We start from the raw sequence: 22,761 nt of genomic DNA, 5'->3' as shown, positions 1-22,761 counted from the left end.
TAACCAACAACTCCAATTAACCTTAAAACACAATTTTCGCCGATTGCATTCGAACGCACTTACAGAAAACTTATTTGAATGGAAATTAAACACTAAAATATGAAATCAAAACACTCCTAAAGTGAATCCATGCTCGAGACGACGTCGGTGAAGTCCGAATTGTATCATCGACCCTACAAGCTCGTCGAGCAGCTCCTCTATAATAGGAATAGGATACCGGTCCTTGACAGTTTTCGCACTAACAGCACGGGGGATGAGTATGAGCTATGACTTGGTTGTATGCGGCCTTGCTCCAACATCTCGGTTACCATCTTGAAAATAACTTCTTTTTGCACATGTGGATACCAATATGGCCTCACATTTGCCGAAGTAACCCCAGGTACAATCTCTATGCGATGGTCCGCCTTTCGCCTCACTGGCAACTCCTGTGGTTTCTCAAACAGTCCAAAAAAGTTATCTAATAAATTAGACAATTCAAGGATAGTGCTTGAACTCATTTGAGGCTCATCTCCTACTGGTCCTAACTGAAAAAAATAGGCCAAATCAAACGTACAAGGCAGCCCCACCATAGGCTGTATTGTAGGAATTGGTGAAGACCGAACGCCATCAAGCTACACATCTTTGTTTCCTTGTTTAAATTTCATTCACATGCTCCAGAAATTAGATGTGATGGGTCCCAAACTCTATAACCACTGAGTGCCAAGGACAATGTCCTCTCCTCGTAGCACCAAAGAATACAATTCCACAATGATGTCATGTCCTTGCACCCGTATATCGATCTGGGGACACAAGCTCTCTGCCTTAAGCTTCATGCTATCTCCAATAGCAACGTCAAATTCCCTGGTCGGTTCTGCATCCAAACCCAATCTCCTCACTAACCTCTCATCTAGAAAGTTGTGTGTACTCCCGGAATCAATGAAGATGTGCACATAATGCTTTCAAACGAGTCTGTCTACCCGTAATGTCCTCAGCACGAAAGTACCTGAATATGCATGCATCGATATTTCAGCTTGGATATCTTCCTCCGCACCCTCCTCAACGGCCTCCTCATGGACCTCTTCTGGACACTCTCCATTATCAACATGATACGATACGGACTTCACTGATTGGGCGAGTTCGAACGCGATTGGCAAAAATTGTATTGTTAGGGTTAATTTGAGTTGTTGGTTAGCCTCTAAAAGGATGTGGATGGCAACCAAAGTCATTATTGATTATTGAGAATTGAGTTTGCCTTGCCTCCTTCGTCTTCTTCGCTCCCATTCTCTCAATCCCCGGCGACACCGCTTCTAACCTCCCTCGACCGGCCAATCACCCTAGTCCCTTAGGGGCGGCCCTCTCCTCCCCCTTTTTCTAATTTATCTAACACTTGCCTAATCCTTCCATCAACCATAACCCTTCCACCACCACTTTTCACCGGTGCCACCCCATTAACGCCGGTCCACCTTCAACCACCATTACCTAGGATCACGTGCCTCCATCCACGGATCCAAAACATACCACCTTGACCATCATCCATTAATCGGAAGATATCTTGAGATCCCCATATCCGATTCACTTGAAACTAGATTTGTTGGAAAGAGCTTTTCTGGGGCTACAACATATCAAAATTTCACGTCAATCCGACGATGGCATATTTTAAGATCTTATTTCAAAGTTCCGTGCTAGATCTAGTACAGATTAGAAAATCGGAAGAGATCGAACCTTAGCCCTAAAGGGGAGATCGTATCAACTTGGTATCAGAGCTCCATAGCCCGAGGCGTGATCGTATCAAACTTGGTATTAGAGCTCCATAGCCAGAGGCGAGATCGTATCAATCTTGGTATCAGAGCCACCGTTTCTAGATCGTATCAATCTGGTATCAGAGCCACCGTTCCTCGGACAAGCGATTCCTATGACGACCACCAGAGCCATGGCTGCACGGCGAGATGATAAAGAAGAGATTCTCGTAATAGAGCAGGGGGAAACAATTGCAGGGACTTCGACCCGTGGAATCGCCCGATCTAATCGGAATACGAAAGAACCTAGCGTTCAAGCCGTGTTGGGGTCTCATTCCGAGCAAATGGCCATTAATAATCAAATGATGATGGAGATGATGCGGGAACTACGGGCAACAAGGGAAGCAATGGCGAACGGGAACGCACCATCGACCCCACGACGCAAGTCCACGCCCTTGAACCCACTGCCACCGGTTCAGCCTTTGCAACCACAAGGGCCGCTGCTACCACCACCCTATGGGCAGAGGTAAGCAAGGATGGTTACACCAGGTCCCGTTGCAGGTGAACCCATCCGACGAGTGAACTACTTTGGAGACCACCTTGGAGATCAAGATCCGTGGGCGGGTCAATACGAACCGGGACCACGGCGAGTTAATCAAAACTGAAGGAGGGATCATTAACCCTTCATGGTGCATCCTCCCCCTATTAGACAAGGACTTGGACATGATCCGGAATGAGACAATGACATCCGTGGACAAGTTGTGCGTCTCGAATTTCCCAAGTTCAAAGGTGGCGATCCGATCGATTGGTTTATAGGGCGGAGCAATTCTTTGCATACCAAGGTACGGCGGAAGAATATAAGGTGGATATTGCGAGCTTCCACCTTGAGGATGCAGCACTTCATTGGTTTTGAGCAACCAATACCATTGAGGCTATCAAAACTTGGGCTGAATTTTGCGCCGATATCACACGGTGATTTGGAGCATCGGGGTATGAAGACTTTGATGCTCTCCTCTCAAAGACGGTGCAAAAGACCACGGTTGGGTCATACCAAGAAGAATTTGAGAGGATTAGTAGCCGATGTCATCCACCATGGACGGATCGGCAACTTCGCAGCACCTTCATCTCCATGCTGCGTGGTGATATACAAGCCGATGTGAGGGCTTTAAGGCCTAGAACCTTAAAGGAGGCCTTCGAAGATGTGGTGCTTATGATAGATAAACATATGGCCATAAAGTTACACCTGAAACAGAGTTGGACGAGCCAAGGAAGCCGCAATCAATCTCAACCAACCATAATGGCAGGAAACATCACCAAAGCACCAAGAGTTGCTACTGCAGTGGTTCCTCCTTGAGCACCCTTGAAGCCATCCCAAGATGTGAAGTACACACCTAGAGGTCCGAGACGAGCACTCTCACCTGCCCAAGTGGATGAACAAAGGGCCAAGGGCCTATGCTTCCGTTGTGATGAAAAGTTTGTACTCGGGCATCGTTGCGCTAAACCGATGGGATCGGTGATGCTAATCGATGGATTAAAGGAAGCTGAGGATGAGTTTGTAGCTGAAAATGAAGGTGTGGCTGGACATCAAGGAGAAGAAGCTGAGGAGCAAACCATGGAGGACATGAGAGCCGAGATCTCCCTCCACGCCTATTCCAGGACAGCCGCACCAAGGACTTTGAAGGTGAACGGTGTAATCAAGACATCTATAGTGAGAATCTTGATCGACACCAGGTCCAGCCACAACTTCATTGATAAGAGGCTCCTTAAGAAGATTGGGCTTGAGTCGGAACCCATAGAAGGCTTTGATGTGACGATTGGAGATGGCACCGCATTGCGAGCAAATTTTATTTGTGGAGGGGTGGAATTAAAGGTGCAAGGCTAAACTTTCACATTGGACCTTTATCCTTTGGCCTTGCGAGGTGCCGACATTATTTTGGGGACTCAATGGCTTCAAAGCTTGGGGCTCGTAACCTTTGATTTCTCAAACCTCACACTGACATTTCGGAGGAATAGACGAAGGGTGCTGCTGGATAGAAATCAACCGTGGCAGGGGCCGACATTGCAACCACTTGTGGGCTTTCCTTGTGTAGGGGACCGAACTCTACTATTGCAAATGGCTGTCGCTGAACCTAACTCGAGTCATTGGGAGGACCTAATCGGGATTGACCAACTACATCTAACTCGACCTCCCGGGCGCAATCAGATGCACCAGATTTCTATTGCTGAACTGACATTGAGTCAAGTGGTTCGACCACTCGAGACCAAGTGGACTCAATGTAGATGGACCCGAATTCCACCTTGGGCTAGTAGGAGTACAAGAATCCAAGCTCGATTGAGGATGAACCCCTTTGAGGCGGTTATGGTCGCACTCCTCCTATCTTGCGTGCCTACGATAGACTTGCGGCGACGGATAGAACCGAGCTTGACTTGGAACTTGTTGATCGAGAATCGAGAGGCCGATGCTCTTTCGCGCCAACCGGACACAAGTGAGCTTACCTCTTCTTCAACACCAACATTTCATCTATTTTCAGATATGTGAGGAACCAATGCAGAAGATCATACCATGGAGGAACTTGAGTCAGAGTTCAAAGATCGCTTCACAAACTTCAAATCTTAAGGACAAGGTTGCGGAAGTGTGGTGGATTGATACAATTCGGACTTCACCGATGTCATCTTGAGCTTGGATTCACTTTAAAAATATTTTTGTTTCATGTTTTAGTGTTTAATTTCTATTAAAATAAGTTTTCTATAAGTCGCGTTCGAACGCAGGTGGAGTGAGTTTGAACGCGGTTTGTGAACAGGGTTGTGAACGTGGGTGAAGAGAGTGCATTGTGTGTTCGAATGCGGTGCGTTCGAACGCACTATGAACGCCTGCATTGCGTTCGCAAATACCGACAGGCGCGTTCGATCGTGCGTTCGAACGCTTGCATCGCATTAGCAAATCCAGAGGAGCGAACTCGGTGTGTTCGAACACGGTCGGGCGAGTTCGAACGTAGTCGGCGAAAATTATATTGTTAGGGTTAATTTTGAGTTGTGGTTAGCCTCTAAAAGGATGTGGAGGGCAACCAAAGTTATTATTGATTATTAAGAATTGAGTTTGGCTTGCCTCCTTCGTCTTCTTCGCTCCCATTCTCTCAATCCCCGGCGACGCTGCTTCTAACCTCCCTTAACCGGCCAATCACCCTAGTCCCTTAGAGGCGGCCCTCTCCTCCCCCTTCTTCCAATCTATCCAACACTTACCCTAACTATTCCATCAACCATAACCTTTCCACCACCACTTTTCACCGGTGCCACCGCATTAACGTCGGTCCACCTTCAACCACCATTGCCTAGGATCACGTGCCTCCATCCATGGATCCAAAACATACCACCCTGACCTTCGTCTATTAATCGGACGATATCTTGAGATCCCCACATCCGATTCGCCTGAAACTAGATTTGTTGGAAAGCTCTTTTCGACGGCAGTATATTTCGGGATCTTATTTCAATGTTCCATGCCAGATCTAGTTTAGGTCAAGAAATTGGAAGAGATCAAACCTTAGCCTAAGGGAGATCATATCAATCTTGGTATCAGAGCTCCATAGTCAGAGGCGAGATCGTATCAATCTTGGTATCAAAGCCTTAGCCCAAAAGGGGAGATCGTATCAGTCTTCCTCCATTCAACAGTGGTTCGCACGATTGTCGACTCATCGAAGAACTCTGTTCTGACGTCGAAAGAATCTTTCCAACCATCGGGCTCGCCGAAGGAAACTACTGCCTTGAAGCAGGACTCTTCGCCATTTCTGTAGGGATCAGGAAAGGAATGGCTAGCCTTTTGCGATTTGTCGGTGAGGTCTCCGGTGCATAGAAAGATCTGGAGGTTCCAAGGGCTGCTACAATGGTTGAGGATCCCATTGTAGCCGACGATAGTTCGTTGCGGTTTACCATGGATCGAGGTGTAGAAGCTCGATCTTGTTGGATAGCCAAACTCTCCCCTACTTTTGTGAGGAACGGGAAGGCCGTGGAGGATGCTGGGTAAGCTGCGAAGGGTTCCCCATGCTGCCTTATGATTGCCCTGCTTGTTGAAGAAGGTTTCGGCCACACCCGTATTTCTTGCATCATCTCCATCATCATTTGATTATTGATGGCCATCTGTTCGAAAAGAGACCCCAACAAGGCTTGAACACGAGGTTCTTCCGTATTCCAATTTGATTTGGTGGTTCCGCAGTTGGAAGTCCCTATAACCGTTTCCCCCTCCTCTATTGGGAGAATCTCTTCTTCATCATCTCGCCATGTAGCCATGGCCCTGGTGGTCATCACAGGAAGCACTTGTCTGAGGAACGGTGGCTCTGATACCAAGCTTGATACAATCTCCCCTTAAGCTAAGGTTCAATCTCTTCCAATTCTCTGATTTCGACTAGATCTGGCACGAAACTTTAAAATAAGATCCCGAAAGATGCCGCCATTGGATCGATGTGAAATTTGGATATGTTGTAGGCCTAGAAAAGAGCTTTCCAAAAAATCTAATTTCAGGTGAATCGGATGTAGGGATCTTGAGATATCATCCTATTAGTGGACAAAGATCAGGGTGGTCTCTTTAGGATCCGTGGATGGAGGCACGTGATCCTAGGTGATGGTGGTTGGTGGAGGACCGGCGTTAATAGGGTGGCACCGGTGAAAAGTGGTGGAGGAAAGGTTATGGGTCGATGGAAGGATTAGGGCAAGTGTTGGATAGATTAGAAGAAGGGGGAGGAAAGGGCCGCCCCTGATGGTCTAGGGTGATTGGCCGGTCGAGGGAGGTTAGAAGCGACGTCGCCGGGGATTAAGAGAATGGGAGCGAAGAAGACGAAGGAGGGAAGGCAAAACTCAATTCTTCAATAATCAATAATGACCTCTGGTTGCCATCCACATCCTTTTAGAGGCTAACCAACAACTCAAAATTAACTCTAAACGATACAATTTCGCCGATCGTGTTCGAATGCGCTCGTCCGCGTTCGAACGCATCGAGTTCACTCTTCTCTAGAATTGCGAATGCGATGCAGGAGTTCAAACGCGTGATCGAACGTGCTTGTTTTTCACTGCTCTAGATTTGCGAATACGATGCAGGCGTTCACAGTGCGTGCGAACGGGACGTTCGAATGCACAATGCACACTCTTTACCTACGTTCACAACCCCGTTCACAACCATGTTCGAACTCACTCTAGCCATGTTCGAACGTGACTTACAGAAAACATGTTTTCATAGAAACTAAACACTAAAATAAGAAATAAAGACACTCCTAAAGTGAATCCATGCTCGAGATGACATCGGTGAAGTCCGAATCATATCACACACCTGGACCTGTGGGGTATCAGTTCGATGAGGTCCCACCGCTGGTCCTTCTTGAAGCTCCGATCTTCATCAAGGAGATGAAGAACCCAATCGGTTCATGGCATATTTCTTGAAATCATTGTGATCTTTTTCAATTGCGTCAACTCTATACAGCAATGTTTGGAACATGCCTCTAAGTTCATCCGCCAAGCCCATATTCACACTCATGGATGTTGGTTTAGTCAGTCCTGCCGTGGTCGTTCCAAAAGAATCGGCCTCATGGTTAGGGTCATCAAGGATTGAGTCTTCCCCTATCGGTGTGCTCTCCATAGGTCTCCTTGTTGATGTCATCTTCCTTGTTTCAACTATTAATGGAGGTCTGAGGTTAACCTAGCTCTGATACCAAATTAATGGGTTCTCGTACCAAAGATAAGCTACGCAACGATTCCTTTAAGATCTTGATGTATTATAGGAATTAGTCCGTGCAACCGTTATAAAATATTCATTAAATATTCTTCGGTGGTCAGAAAATTATGAAACTAACTGGATTAGATTCATAACTTCCCGATCTACAACTTTCATTAACACTCACATGATGCACATGGACTTATGGGGTATTGGTTCAATGAGGTCCCACCGCTGGTTCGTGAAAGATCTTTGGTTCAGGTATAAACCTCTGTGCTTGTTGATCACCTTCTCTAAATCCTCGAGCACGTCCGTCACCATCTCCAAAGGGATCAACCTCATCCTCAAAGTGCCAATCCTTCTTATCGACGAAGTGCACCGATGCCGCATGCCTCTCGGGTTTCACCACCGTTGGTCTTGGGTTTTATAACGGAGGTGGGGAATGATGTGTAGGCATAGGTAAAAAGGGATCATTGACACTCACATGATGTACTTGGACTTGTGGGGTATCGGTTCGATGAGGTCCCATCGTTGGTCCTTCTTGAAGCTTCGATCGTCGTCGTGGAGATGATGAACCTAATCGGTTCATTATATATTCCTTGAAATCATTGTGATCCTTTTAAATTGTTTCAACTCTATGCAGCAATATTTGGAACATGGCCCTAAGTTCATCCACCAAGCCCAAATTCACACCCATGGACGTTGGTTGACTTAGTCCTACTGTAGTCGCTCCAAAAGAATCGGCCTCATGGTTATGGTCATCATGGATTGAGTCTTCCCTTGTCGGTGTGCTCTCCATAGGTCTCCTTGTTGATATCATCTTCCTTGTTTCAACCATTGATGGATGTCTAAGGTTCGCCAACTGTGATACCAAATTGATAGGTCGTACCAATGATAGGCTATGCAACGATTCCTTCAAGATCTAGATGAATTACAGGAATCAGTCCGCACAATCGTAGGAAAATATTCGTCAAATATTCCTCAATAGTCAAAAAATTATGAAACCAAGTGTATTAGATTCGTAACTTCCCGATCTAAAACTTTAGTATTAAACCCTTCACAGATTCAAACTACAACTGGGATGAGTGATGGTGGTGGTGACGGGTAGAGTGGATGTTAAGGATATGGATGGGTATGGATGTGAAGGTGGATGGTGGATATGATTAAGGGATATAGATGAAGGGAACAAAGTGGTCGAGATCCCAAAGAAGAGGGGTGGCTTGACAATCGAGAGAGATTAGAAGTTAGGAGAAACCTTGCCAACGGTAGAGGTGGAAGGATGGTGAAGAGGGAGGAGGGAGAAAGTATAGAGAGAAGATAGGAGGCAAGTAATCAATAATCTCATAGCATAATGAAGTTGGCTACCATCTATATTGTAACAACCCAATCCACAAAATATATATATATATATATATATATATATGGGCATGACGCGACCGGCCACACTGTGGCCGGCCTCGTGCCCATGCCAGCTGCTCATGCAGCTTGGTGGGGCGCCACGCGCCTGCGGCCGCTGCCGCAGCCAACCGGTTGCGGCCAGCTGGCCACGGTGGGCCCCGACGCCGCCACTACTACTCCTCTACCGCCTTCCCTCTCTCTCTTTAAATCTCTCTCTCTTTCTCTCTCTCTCTCTCTCTCTCTCTCTCGCCGAGGCCGGTCGTCGCCGTCGCCACCTCCACGAGCGCCAGTGAGCTCCTCTCTCTCTCTCTCTCTCTCTTTCTTGCCCGAGGGTGGGCTCGTCGGAGCCGAGCCACCGGTGAGAGGCCGACCGCTGGCTGGCCAGCAGCGGCCGGTGCCCTCCCCGCCGGCCCGGGTCCGCAACTGCCTCCCTCACCTCCTTTCTTTCTTCTCTTTCTCTTCTGTTTTTCTTCTTCTTCCTCCTCTTCTTCTTCTTCTTCCTCTTCTTCTTCTTCTTCTTTCTTTCCTTCTTTCTTTCTTTCTTTTTCTCCTTCTTCCTCAGCTCCTTCTCTTTCTTTCTGCATAGTGTTGGGCTCGGCCCAGCACTGTAGCAGACAGTGCTGGGCCGAGCCCAACACTGATGGCAGATGTGATTAATTTATTAATTAATTAGTTTATTTAGGTTATTTATTTAGGTATTTTTCTTCTTAATTAATGCAAATAGATTATTTAGACATGAACTATGTTAATAATATTATATATCCTTCAATATAATTTTATTAATGATAATTTTTATCATTAATGATTAATTAGGTATAAATATATGTAATACTTTTATTTATTTATTTATTTACATATCTATTAGATTAATAGATAGATTTGTAAATTATAATTATTAGATTTATATTCTAATATTCTTATGATCTACATTTTAAGTAATTCTATTAATTTATTATACATTATTATTTTGTAACAAATAAGATAATGACTACATAGTCCCTAATTAATCAAGATATAATTTAATTATAATTAGGTTTTTATCTATATTTATATTTTATTTATAATTAAAATCTAGTCAATCATAAAAATAAGTAGAAATTCTAAAATCTAATAAATCATCATATTTTACTCGAACGGATTATAATGGGATAAACAACTAACTTTATGTTACTTAAACATTTTCAGATCCCGAACCCCTTATTTGAGACCCCGTTGTCCTTGCTAGCGAGAAGTGTCACACGGTTGATAGGTGGATGTAAGGGATACGTGGTTTGTATCTTCTGATCAGTGTGAGTAGTCTTATCCCCTAGATCCCTTTCTCAAATTAGGATATATTACATATTATGTACATACATAATTTGGCTTCCAGCATGATTATATGACTTTATATAGAGATGATTTCAGTCAAGCATATTTTATCATGCATTTGATTAGGCTGATCTGGGATATGAATACATTGGTGATGTATAGAGATGATTGGAGATGATTATACTGTTATGATTTTATGTCGGGATGATTTCTATCATGAGTATGCATGTGGTAGATTAGCATGAGTATGCATGTGTTAGATACATGGTTGAAGTTTGCATTACATCATTTTGCTCTTGATTCCTATTTCACCTAAATTCCTGTTATGCATTGACTTGTTATTGTACTGGATATATGCATATGATTTATCATTTAAAAAGGAAAGCATGAAATGTGATTGATAGGATAGTTGATAGAAAGCGTGAGGATACCCGAGTGGGCGCGAGGGTTAGGACGCGCTTGGTGGATGATTGATCGCTCGACATGGTCGTGATCCTGTTGGCCTTATGTCCGAGGTCGTTAGTCTGTGTGCGCAGCAGACATTCGGACACATGCCATTCGCCAGGGCATATGTGGCGAGTTATCCTCACGAGATTTCTATCAGCTAGAAGGGTGCCCGGTCTATATGGATGTTGATACCCTAGCGGATGGCAGGGTATGGTTATATTTGAGATACTTCTTGCGGATGGCAGAGTATGCTCTGAGCCTTCAGGCATGATGTTGAGACCGGGTACCGGGTGTTGACTGTGCACATTGGTCTAGTATGATGATATTATATCGAGATGTCGGTGATGATTATGATGTTGAGAAATGCATATGATTTCATTATCATTCGGTTACCTGATTATCGAGTAGTCAATATTAATCATATATGATTGCATTTGATTTCATAGTATTGTCATGGTCGGCATGCATCATGTGTCATATTTGAGAGAGAAAGTTATGATGATTATATGATGTGGTGACCTATTTATTCATTGTCGAGGATTATGTATTCTTATCAGTTATGACATGTTATCTTCTTTTCATTTATGTATTATTGAGGATACATTCATATACTCATTCATGACATGATACTCTTTCTGATTCATATTATCCAGTACATGATTTACTCTCTGTTTGGCATCACTGATTCGGGGTAAGATCTATTCACTGAGCCTTTTGCTCATGACTCTCTTTATTTCTTTTCTAAACCCTCAGATTTGTGATACGTGATAGCGACTTGAGAAGATATTTTAGAGCGATGATGAGGTGAGCTATAGATGCGAGATGGTATAGATGATAGTTTATATAGAAATTGAGTTGTACCAATATTTGATATTTGTACTCTTTTGTATTAGACAATGATTTGTATAATACAGGTCGAATCATAGTGTACCTTGTATTAGTTATTTTAGTTGTATCTTGATGGTTTGTTGTGGCCTGTGTGGGTCCTGCCAGATTATGTGGCGGTCTAGTGTATATTATTGTGGACTTTGATATTCATATACTAACAGGTTTATTTGGTTAAGAGTATGATTTATTTGGTGATGGATTATGTGATCATGGATATGTTAGCAGGTGTTATTTGATGATATCATGATTATATGTGCACAGGAGAGTATCCGTGCGTGACGAGCCCCGCCCGACCTGTCGCGTGCGCCGCACGTGCCGTGTGGGCGCGTGTGCGTGCACGTGCCCGTGCCGGGCGAGGGCGTTACATATATATTTATAGAGGCTAGCCAACAAGTCCTAAAATAATATGTAACCCTTATTCTAGAGGATTCCCGTTGATCACGTTTGAATGCACCCGATCGCATTCAAACGCACCTAAAGACGTTATCTGTATGTGCGAACGCGGGTGTTCAAACTCGCCCGACCGCGTTCAAACGCACAATATGCGTTCTCTGTATTTGTGAACCTAATGTAGGTGTTCAAACGCGACTCCTCCTGCGTTCCAATGCAACCTACAGGAATTTTATTTCAATGAAAATAAATGACTAATGTAATAAAAAAAGATCCTAACTAAGTGTATCATCTCCCCTATTTTTGTGAGGGAATGGGTAGGCCGTGGAGGATGTTGGGTATGCTGCAGAGGGCTCCCCATGCTGCCTTGCAATTGCCACGCCCGTATTTCCCGCATCATCTGAGTATTGATGGCGATTTACTCGAAAAGAGACCCAATCATGGCTTGGACGCTAGGCTCTTCCGTATTCAGATTTGGTCGGGCGGTTCCACGGGTGAAAGTTCCCGTAGCCATTTGCTGCTCCTCTATTGGGGAAATCTCATCTTCCTCATTTCGCCGTGTAGCCAGGGCTTTGGTTATCCTCAAAGGAAGCGCGTGTCCAAGAAACGGTGGCTCTGATACCACTCTTGATACGATCTCCCCTTGGGCTAAGTTTAGATCTATCCCATTTTTTAGTTCTGGATAGGATTTGACATGGTACTTTGGAAAAGAATCCCAAAAGAAACAATCGATGGATCAACGTGAAATTTTGATATGTTGTATCCCTGGGAAAGATATTTCTAACAAATCTAGCTTTAGAAAAATTGGACGGTGGGATCTTGAGATATCGTCTGAGAAGTAGACGAACATCATGGACTCCATCTATGGATCCGTGGATGGAGGCACGAGATCCTAGATGATGATGGATGGTGGTGGACCGACGATAATGGGGTGGCACCGGTGAGTAAGTAGAGATGGAAGGATTATGGACGATGGAAGGGGTTAGGGGAAGGTAATATGATACGATCTCCCCTTTAGGCTAAGGTTCGATCTCTCCCGATTTTCAGATCTGGACAAAATCTGACACAAAAATATAAAAATAGATCCCAAAAGATATAGCCACCAGATCGACCTGAGATTTTGATATGTTCTAGCCCCGGAAAAGAGCTTTCAAACAAATTAATTTTCAGGCAAAACGGATATTGGAATCTCGAGATATCATCCGATTAGTAGACGAATATCGAGAAGGCTGTCTTAGGATCCGTGGATGGAGGCACGAGATCCTTGATGATGGTGGTTAGTGGTGGACCGGCGTTAATGGGGTGGCACCGGTGAACCGATCCGAGTCTTAGGCCGCAGGCGAAGATGCCATGGATCTAGATTGAAGACCGAAGTATTGATCGAGTGGCTAGAAAAGCACACTGACGAGTCTACTTGGGAGCTAGAGTCAGATATCATAGATCGTTTCCCCAATTTCAAACCTTGAGGACAAGGTAGCTGAAGCGTAGTGGATTGATATGATTCGGACGTCACCGATGTCGTCTCGAGCATGGATACACTTTAGGGATGTCTTTGTCCCTTGTTTTAGTGTTTAATTCTAAAAAAAATAAGTTTTCTATATGTCGCGTTCGAACGAGGGTGGAGTGCGTTCGAACGTGCTTGTGAATGCTTGCATAAGGTTCACAAATCCAGAGAGTGCAAATTGTGCATTCAAACATGCCTGCGAATGCCTGCATAACGTTTGTAAATCCAGAGAGTGCGAAATATGTGTGTTCAAACGCAATCAAATGCAGTCGGCGGAAATCTACTGTTTAGGGTTAATAATTGTCATTTTTGAATTGTTTGGTTAGCCTTTAAAGGTGTGGATGGCAACCATGGAATTATTATGAATGAATTGAGTTTTTGCCTTGTCTCCTTCATCTTCTTCTCTCCCATTCTCTCGATCCCCAACGACACCACCTCTACCCTTTCTTGACCGGCCAATCACTTTAGTCCCTTAGGGGCGGCCCACTCGTCCCTTTTCTTCCAATCTATCCAATAATTGCCCTAACCCTTCCATCACCCATAACCCTTCCACCACCACTTATTCACCAGTGCCACCCCATTAATGCCAGTTCACCACCAACACTATCATCTAGGATCTCGTACCTCCATCCACGGATCCTAAGACAGACTTCCCGATGTTCATCTACTAATCGGATGATATATTTAGATCCGAACATTCGATTCGTCTAAAACTTGATTTGTTAGAAATATATTTTCTAGGACTACAACATTTCAAAATCTCATGTCTATCCGACCGTAGAATCTTTCGGGATCTATTTTCAAAGTTTCGTGTTTGATCCTATCTAGATCTGAAAATCAGAATAGATTGAGCCTTGGCCAAAAGGGGAGATCGTTTCAAAGACTAGGGAAAAACTCAGTTCATTCAATAATGACTCCTTAGTTGCCATCCACACCTTTAGAGGCTAACCAAACAATTTAAAAATGACAATTATTAACTCTAGAAACAGTGGATTTTCGCCGATCGCATTCGAACGCGATTAAACGAACATTTGGTGTTCTCTGTATTTGCGAACCTGATGTAGGCATTCACAAACATGTTCGAACGCACCCCACCCAAGTTCGAACACGACAATTTTTTTTTCCGTTTTTTAGGGCAAAACTTAATTCATTCAATAATGACTCCTTAGTTGCCATCCACACCTTTAGAGGCTAACCAAACAATTAAAAATGACAATTATTAACCCTAGAAATAGTGGATTTTCACCGATCGCATTCGAATGCGCATTTTGTGTTCTCTGTATTTGTGAACCTGATGGAGGCATTCACAAACGTGTTCGAACGCAACCCATCTAAGTTCGAACATGACATTTGTTTTAGGGCAAAACACAATTCATTCAATAATGACTCATTGGTTGCCATCCACACCTTTAGAGGCTAACCAAACAATTCAAAAATTACAATTATTAACCTTAGAAATAGTGGATTTTCGCCGATCGCGTCCGAACGCACATTTTGCATTCTCTGTATTTGCTAACCTGATGCAGGCGTTTATAAATGTGTTCGAATGCACCCCACCCACGTTTGAACGCGAACGCGACATTTTTTTTCTTTTCTTTTAGGGCAAAACTCAATTCATTCAATAATGACTCTTTGGTTGCCATCCACACCTTTAGAGGCTAACCAAACAATTCAAAAATTGCAATTATTAACCCTAGAAATAGTTGATTTTGGCTAATCGCGTTCGAACACATATTTTGCATTATCTGTATTTGCGAACCTGATGCAAGCGTTCACAAACGCGTTCGAACGAACCCCACTTGCGTTCGAACGCGACATACAGAAAACTTTTTTTTTGCTGAATAAACACTAAAATAAGAATAAAAGACACAAGTCCGAATCGATGAGGATGTGCACACAATGCTTTCTAACGAGTCCGTTTACACGTAATGTCCTCAATGCGAAAGTACTCGAATATGCATGCATCGATATTTCAGCTTAGATATCTTCCTCCGCGCCCTCCTCAACGGCCTCCTCATGGACCTCCTCTAAACACTCTCCATCATCAACAACCTCATCATCCTCCTTGAGACCGTCAATGAGCATCACATTCCCGATCAATTTGGAACATTGATGATCGGGGGTGAAAAGTTTATCGCATCAAAAGCAAAGACCCTTCGAACAAGGGGTCTTGTGCCTCTTTTAACATTGGAAAAGATCTCAAATGTGGTCGTGGTCTACTACTAGCAGCCGTTGTCTTTCAACCCGCAAAATTTCTAGCTGGAGTTCTAGGTGCAAACCGCCCATCTCGATTACCCCAACTTATTTTCATTGCCTTCTTGAGGGCCTTATGCTTTTGCTCCATCCTCACGGTCTTCTCAAAGGCCTCCTCAAGAGTGGTTGGACATAGAGCACGAACATCCGCTAGTATCTTCTCTCGCAGCCCTGAAATAAATGTGCTCATCAATATCGGTTTGGGCCAAGGTGGCTCACAACGACTACTAATTCTTTCAAATTCTACTTGGTACTCCAATACAGTCGTCCTTTGAACCATCTTGCTTAATGTGGCAGCGAAATCTTCATATGCCGCTGTTCCAAATCTACGTATAATCCTCCTACAAAATTTAGCCCATTCGGTAAATCCTCCACCATGAATAATTGATCGGTACTAATGCAATGTTGTTCCTTGGAGGTGAAAGCTTGCGATCTGGATATTTGTGTCCTTCACTGTCCCTTGACAATCAAGGTATTGTTCAACTTGAAACACCTAATCTGTGGGATCACTACCTTGGAATTTTGGAAAGTCCAAACGTGCAGTTCTCCTCGAATAGCACTATCGGGTTCACGAAAGATTCTTGGTTCAGGTCTGAACCTTTGTGCATATTGATCACCTTCTCTACATCCTCAAGCATGTCCATCACCATCTCTGAAGGAATCAACTTCATCGTCAAAGTGCCAATCCTCCTCATCGACGATGTGCACCAGTGCCGCACACCTCTCGGGTTTCACTACCGCCGGTCTTGAGTTTTGTATCGGAGGTGGGGGATGATGTGTAAGCATAGGTAAAAGAGGATCATTGACACTCACATGTCGTACCTGGACCTGTGGGGTATTGGTTTAGTGTGGTTCCACCGCTGGCCCTTCTTGAGGCACCTATCGTCATCGACGAGGTGACGAAGCTGATCGATCCATAACATATTTCTTTAAAGCATTATAATTATTATGCATTGCATTATCTCTATGCAGCAATATTTGGAACATGCCCCTAAATTCATCCGCCAAGCCCATACTCACACCCATGGACGTTGGTTTACTCGGTCTTGCCGTGGTCTTTCCAAAGGAATTAGCCTCACGATTAGGGTTATTGTGGGTTGAGTCTTCTCTTATCGGTGTGCTCTCCATTGGTCTCCTTGTTGATGTCATCTTTCTTGTTTCCACCATTAATGGAGGTCTGAGGTTCGCTTGCCTTTGATACGGCTGATAGAGTTACGGGATAATTCTTTTAAGATCTAAATTTATTGTAGGAAGCAGTCCATGCAACTGAGAAAAAATATTCACCAAATATTCTCTTGTAGTCAGAAATTTAGGAAATCAAGTGGAATCGATCTATAACTCCTTGATCTACGTTTTTTGTATTTACGCCCTTCATAGATTCGAACTATAATTGGGACAAAAATATGATATATTGCAGATGATGGTGGTGGTAACGAGTGGAGTGGAAGTAGGGTTATGGATAATAATGAAGATGTGGGTGGATGGGTGGTGTAGTTTAAGCGATATAGTCGAAGGGGAAGAAGTGGTTAGGATCCGAAAGAAGAGGGAGGACTCGACAAACGAGGGAGATTAAAAGTTAGGAGAGACCTTGCCAACGGTAGAGGTGATAGGTTGGTGAAGAGAGAGGAGTGAGATTAGGGTAGAGAGAATAGAGAGAAGATAGGAGGAAAGAAATTAATAATCCAATAGCATAATGAATTTGGCTGCCATCCACACCATTATAAAGGCTAACTAACAAACCCTAATAACAATAACTAACCCTAATCCTAGTGTAATATCGCCGATCGTGTTTGAATGCGCAAAAGGCGTTCTCTGTATATGCGAACGTGATACAGGCATTTGAACGCACCCCACTGCGTTCGAACGTACATTTCACATTCTTTAGTTGCGAACCTAATGCAGGCATTTGCAAGGGCGTTCAAACACGACCCCTTCTGCGTTCAAGCGCGACCTACAAGAATTTTATTTTAATAAAAATAAACAACTAATGCAATAAGAAAAGACTCTAACAAGGTGTATCAAATTGATTCTCGTTAGTTTCGTAATTTTCTGACTACAAGAGAATATTTGGTGAATATTTTTTCCCTTGATTGCATGGACTACTTCCTACCACAAATCCATATCTTCAAGGAATTGTTATGTAGCCTATCATTGGTATCAGAGCCTATCAATTTGGTATTATAGAACCTATCATCCTTTGATCGGTTCGAATAATAAATTGCCTACCGATCAAATAAGGCCTCCACTTTGTCACCACATGCAGGATTGCCAACATCTCCCTCTCGTAGGTCGATAATTGCTGGGATTTTTGTGATAAAGCCTTGATGATAAAGGCTATGGGACATCCTTTTTACATTAGTATAGCTCCTATGCCAACTCCTAACACATTGCATTCTACAACGAACTCTTTGGTGAAGTCCGATAAAGTTAGAACGGGCACCGTTGTCATTGTTGGTTTTAATTTTTAAAAGGCTGTAGTGATTTCCTCCATTCATCTAAAAGAGTCTCTACTCAGCAAAGAAGTGAGAGGAGCAGCGATCTTGTCATACCCAACGATGAAACGGTGATAATACCCGGTCAGCACCAAAAAAGCAGCGCAATCTTGTGGTGGAAGTAGGGATCGGCCAAGCTGTCATGCACGCCACCTTTTAAGGATCCACCGCTACTCCTTCCGCTATTATGATATTGCCTAAATACTCCACTTGTGGTACTCCCCATAGGCACTTGGACTTCTTAATCTTCAGCTAGTTTTACTTCAACAAATTCAGCACATTCTTTAAATGCCGCCAATGCTCCATTTTAGTCTTACTGTACACCAAAATATCGTCAAAGAATACCAAGACATAGCGTCGCAGTAGAAGCCGAAATATATCATTCATGAGGCCTTGACAAGTTGTAACGCTCCCGCCTGGCATAGGTATGTGCACGCCCACGCGGCCACACGGCACGCACGACGCACGCAACAGGTCGAGTAGGGCCCATCACGCATAGATACACTCCTATGCTCATTGATACGAATCAGATCGGATCGAATCACATCAAAGGGAGATTAGGCTCAATGGATTGAGTCTAATTATCTTATTTGATTATTTGGTTTAGTTAGAGTCTTAGTAGGATAGGATTTTATTTAATTAGCTAAATTCAACTCTGCGCAATTTTGGTAAAATATTCGTATAATATTCTATACATATCGAAATAATATCAAACCTTTGGATAAGGTTCCAACCTTCAAATATACAACTTTGATATTCATAACTTCTCCATATTCGGAATCTATCTCTGAAAAAATGAAAGCTTATTCCGAGAGATAATTGGAGAAGATAAGGAGTACTGGTTTAGTTGGTTTGTTAGGATTTCATATTATTTTAGGACTTGTTGGCTAGCCTCTATAAATATGTGGATGGCAGCCAACTTCATTATGGAATTGGATTATTAATTGTTTTGCCTCCTATCTTCTCTCTAGACTTCTCCCTCCTCTCTCTTCACCATCCTTCCACATCTACTTTTGGCAAGGTTTCTCCTAACTTCTAATCTCCCTGGTCTGTCGAGTCACCCTCTTCTTTGGGATCTTAACCACTTAATTTCTTTCGTCTACTTCCCTTAATCACATCCACAATCCACTGTCATCTCCATACCCATCCATAACCCTAACATCCACTCCACCCGTCACCATGACCATCACACACGTTCTTCCATATTTTCGTCCCTACTACAGTTCAAATCTGTGAAGGGCATAATAAAAAGTTGTAGATCAGGAAGTTATAGATCCAACCCAATTGGTTTCGTAATTTTCTGACTACTAGAGAATATTTGACAAATATTTTTCCATAGTTGGGCAGACTACTTGCTATAATAAATTCAGATCTTAAGGAATTATTTCGTAGTCGATCTTTTGATACAATAACTCATCAATTTAGTACCAGAGCTCATCAATTTGGTATCAGAGCCTATCATTTAGTATCAGAGCCTATCAAATTGGTATTAGAGCCTATCAATTAGTATTAGAGCTTTTCATCATATAATCATGACATCATCAAATAAACTTGCTAACATATCTAAGCTCACATAATCCATCACCAAATAAATCATACTATTAATCAAATAAACTTGTTAACATATGAATATTCAAGTTCATAATAATATACACTAGACCATTACATAATCTGGCCGGACCCAAACAAGCCACAACAAACCATCAAGATACAACTTAAACAACTAATACAAGAGTACACTATGATTCAACTTGTATTATACAAATTATCGTCTAATACAAAGGAGTACAAATATAAAATACTAGTACAACTCATCATCTATACCGTCTTGCATCTATAGCTCACCTCATCATTGCTCTAAAATATCTTATGTCGCTATCACGTACCATATATCTGAGAGGGTTAGAAAATAAATAAAGAGAGTCATGAGTAAAAGTCTTAGTGAGTAGATCTTACCCCGAATCAATGATGTTGAAAAAAGAGTAAATCATGTACTGGATAATATGAATCTGATACGATTCAGACTTCACCGATGTCATCTCAATCATGGAGTCACTTTAGGTGTGTCTTTGTTTCTTATTTTAGTGTTTAATTTCCATGAAAATAAGTTTTTTGTAAGTTCCATTCGAACGCGGGTGAAGTGAGTTCGAACACGGTTGTGACCGGGGTTGTGAACGTGGATGAAGAGTGTGCATTGTGCATTCGAATGCCCCGTTCGAACACCTACATCGCGTTCACAAATCCAGAGAAGAGCGAATTCTGTGTGTTCAAACGCGGTCGAGCGCGTTCGAATGTGGTCGGCGAAATTGTATTGTTTAGGGTTAATTTTGAGATGTTGGTTAGCCTTTAAAAGGATGTGGATGGCAACTAGAGGTCAATTATTGATTATTGAGAATTGAGTTTTGCCTTACCTCCTTCGTCTTCTTCGCTCCCGTTCTCTCAATCCCCGGTGACGCTACTTCTAACCTCCCTCGACCGGCCAATCAGCCTAGTCCCTTAGGGGCGGTCCTCTCCTCCCCCTTCTTCGAATCTATCCAACACTTGTCCTAACCCTTCCATTGACCATAACCCTTCCTCCACCACTTTTTTACTGGTGCCACCCCATTAACATCGGTCCTCCACCAACCACCATTACCTAGAGTCCCGTGCCTCCATCCACGGATTCTAAACAGACCATCCTAACCTTCGTCCACTAATTGGACGATATCTCGAGATCCCACGTTTGATTCATCTGAAACTAGATTTGTTGGAAAGCTCTTTTCTAGAGCTACAACATATCAAAATTTCACGTCGATATGACGACGGCATCTTTCAGGATCTTATTTCAAAGTTCTATGCCAGATCTAGTCCAGATCAGAGAATTGGAAGAGATCGAACCTTAGCCTAAGGGGAGATCGTATCAGAATCACATAGGAACATCATGTCATGAATGAGTATATGAATGTATCCTCAATAATATATAAATGTATAGTAGATATCATGTCATAACTAATCAAAGTATATAATATATAAACAAATCTTCATGTCATATTATCATCATAACTCTCTCTCAAATATAACACATGATGCATGCCGACCATGACCATGCTATGATATCAAATGTAACTATATATAATGTATATTAACCACCTAATAATCAGGTAATTAGATGATAATGAAATCATATGTATTTCTCAACATCTCTGTCATCAATGTTATCTTTATATGCTATCATCATACTAGATTACTATGCATAGTCAATACTTGGTACCTGGTCTCAACATTATGCCGAAAAGCTCAGAGCATACTCTGCCACCCATAAGGAGTATCTCAAATATAACCATATGATACTCCTTGTTAGAGTCTTTTTTTATTGCATTAGTTGTTAATTTTTATTAGAACAAAATTCCTATAGGTCGTGTTTGAACGCTATTGCAAACGCCTACATCAGGTTTGTAAATACAGAGAACACGAAACACGCATTCGAATGTAGTGGGGCACGTTTGAATGCGGCGTTCGAATGCCTGCATCACGTTCACACATACAGAGAACGTCTTTTGTGCGTTCAAATACGATTGGGCGCGTTTGAACACGATCGACGGGATTCCACTAGGATTAGGGTTAATTATTATTATTAGGGCTTGTTGGCTAGCCTCTATAAAGGTGTTGATGGCAGCCAAATTTATTATGCTATTGGATTATTAATTTCTTGCCTCCTATCTTCTTTCTACTCTAATCTTCCTCCTCCCTCTTCACCAACCTACCATCTCTACCATTGGCAAGGTCTCTCCTAACTTCTAATCTCCCTCATCTGTTGAGTCCTCCCTCTTTTTTGGGAGCTCGACCACTTCTTCCCCTTCATCTTTACCCTTAACAACATCCAAACCACCCTCATCTCCATTATCATCCATAACCCTAACTTCCACTCTACCCGTCACCATAATCGTCATCCGCACTAATTCATACTTTAATCCTAGTTGTAGTTTGAATCTATGAAGGGCATAAATACAAAAAAAATGTAGATCAGGAAGTTACAGATCGATTCCCATTGGTTTCATAATTTTTAGACTCTAGGAGAATATTTCGTGAACATTTTCTCTCAGTTGCGCGGACTTCCTACAATAAATTCAGATCTTAAAGGAATCGTTCCGTAGATCTATCATTGGTATCAGAGCTTATCTTTTGGTACCGTAGACTCGATCACCATACCCTGCCACCCACTATGGTATCAACATCCATCCAGACTTGGCACCCTTCTAGGTGATAGAAACCTCGTGAGGATAACTCTTCACATATGTCTTAGTGAACGACATGTGTCCAAATGTCTATTACGCACACAGACTAACGACCTTGGATGTAAGGCCAACAGAATCGCGACTATGTCGAGCGATCAATCATCTCTAAGCATACCCTAACCCTCGCGCCCACTTGAGTATCATTACGCTTTCTATCAACTATCCTATCAATCACATTTCATGATTTCCATCTAAATGATAGATTATATGCATATATTCAGTACAATAACAAGTTAATGCATAACATGAATTTAGGTGGAACAAGAATCAAGGAAAAAATAATACAATGTAATCTCCAACCATGTAGTCAACACATGCATAGCTATGCTACCGATTAACTGGACATAAAATTATAATAGTATAATCATCTATAATCATCTCTATTTATTATCATCAT

The sequence above is a fragment of the Typha angustifolia genome, chromosome 11, assembly GCF_048772165.1.
Source record: "Typha angustifolia cultivar Huaian chromosome 11, ASM4877216v1, whole genome shotgun sequence".
In the NCBI taxonomy this organism is placed as follows: Eukaryota; Viridiplantae; Streptophyta; class Magnoliopsida; order Poales; family Typhaceae; genus Typha; species Typha angustifolia.
The sequence above is the reverse complement of the archived record's forward strand: the minus strand, read 5'-3'. Positions refer to the sequence as shown.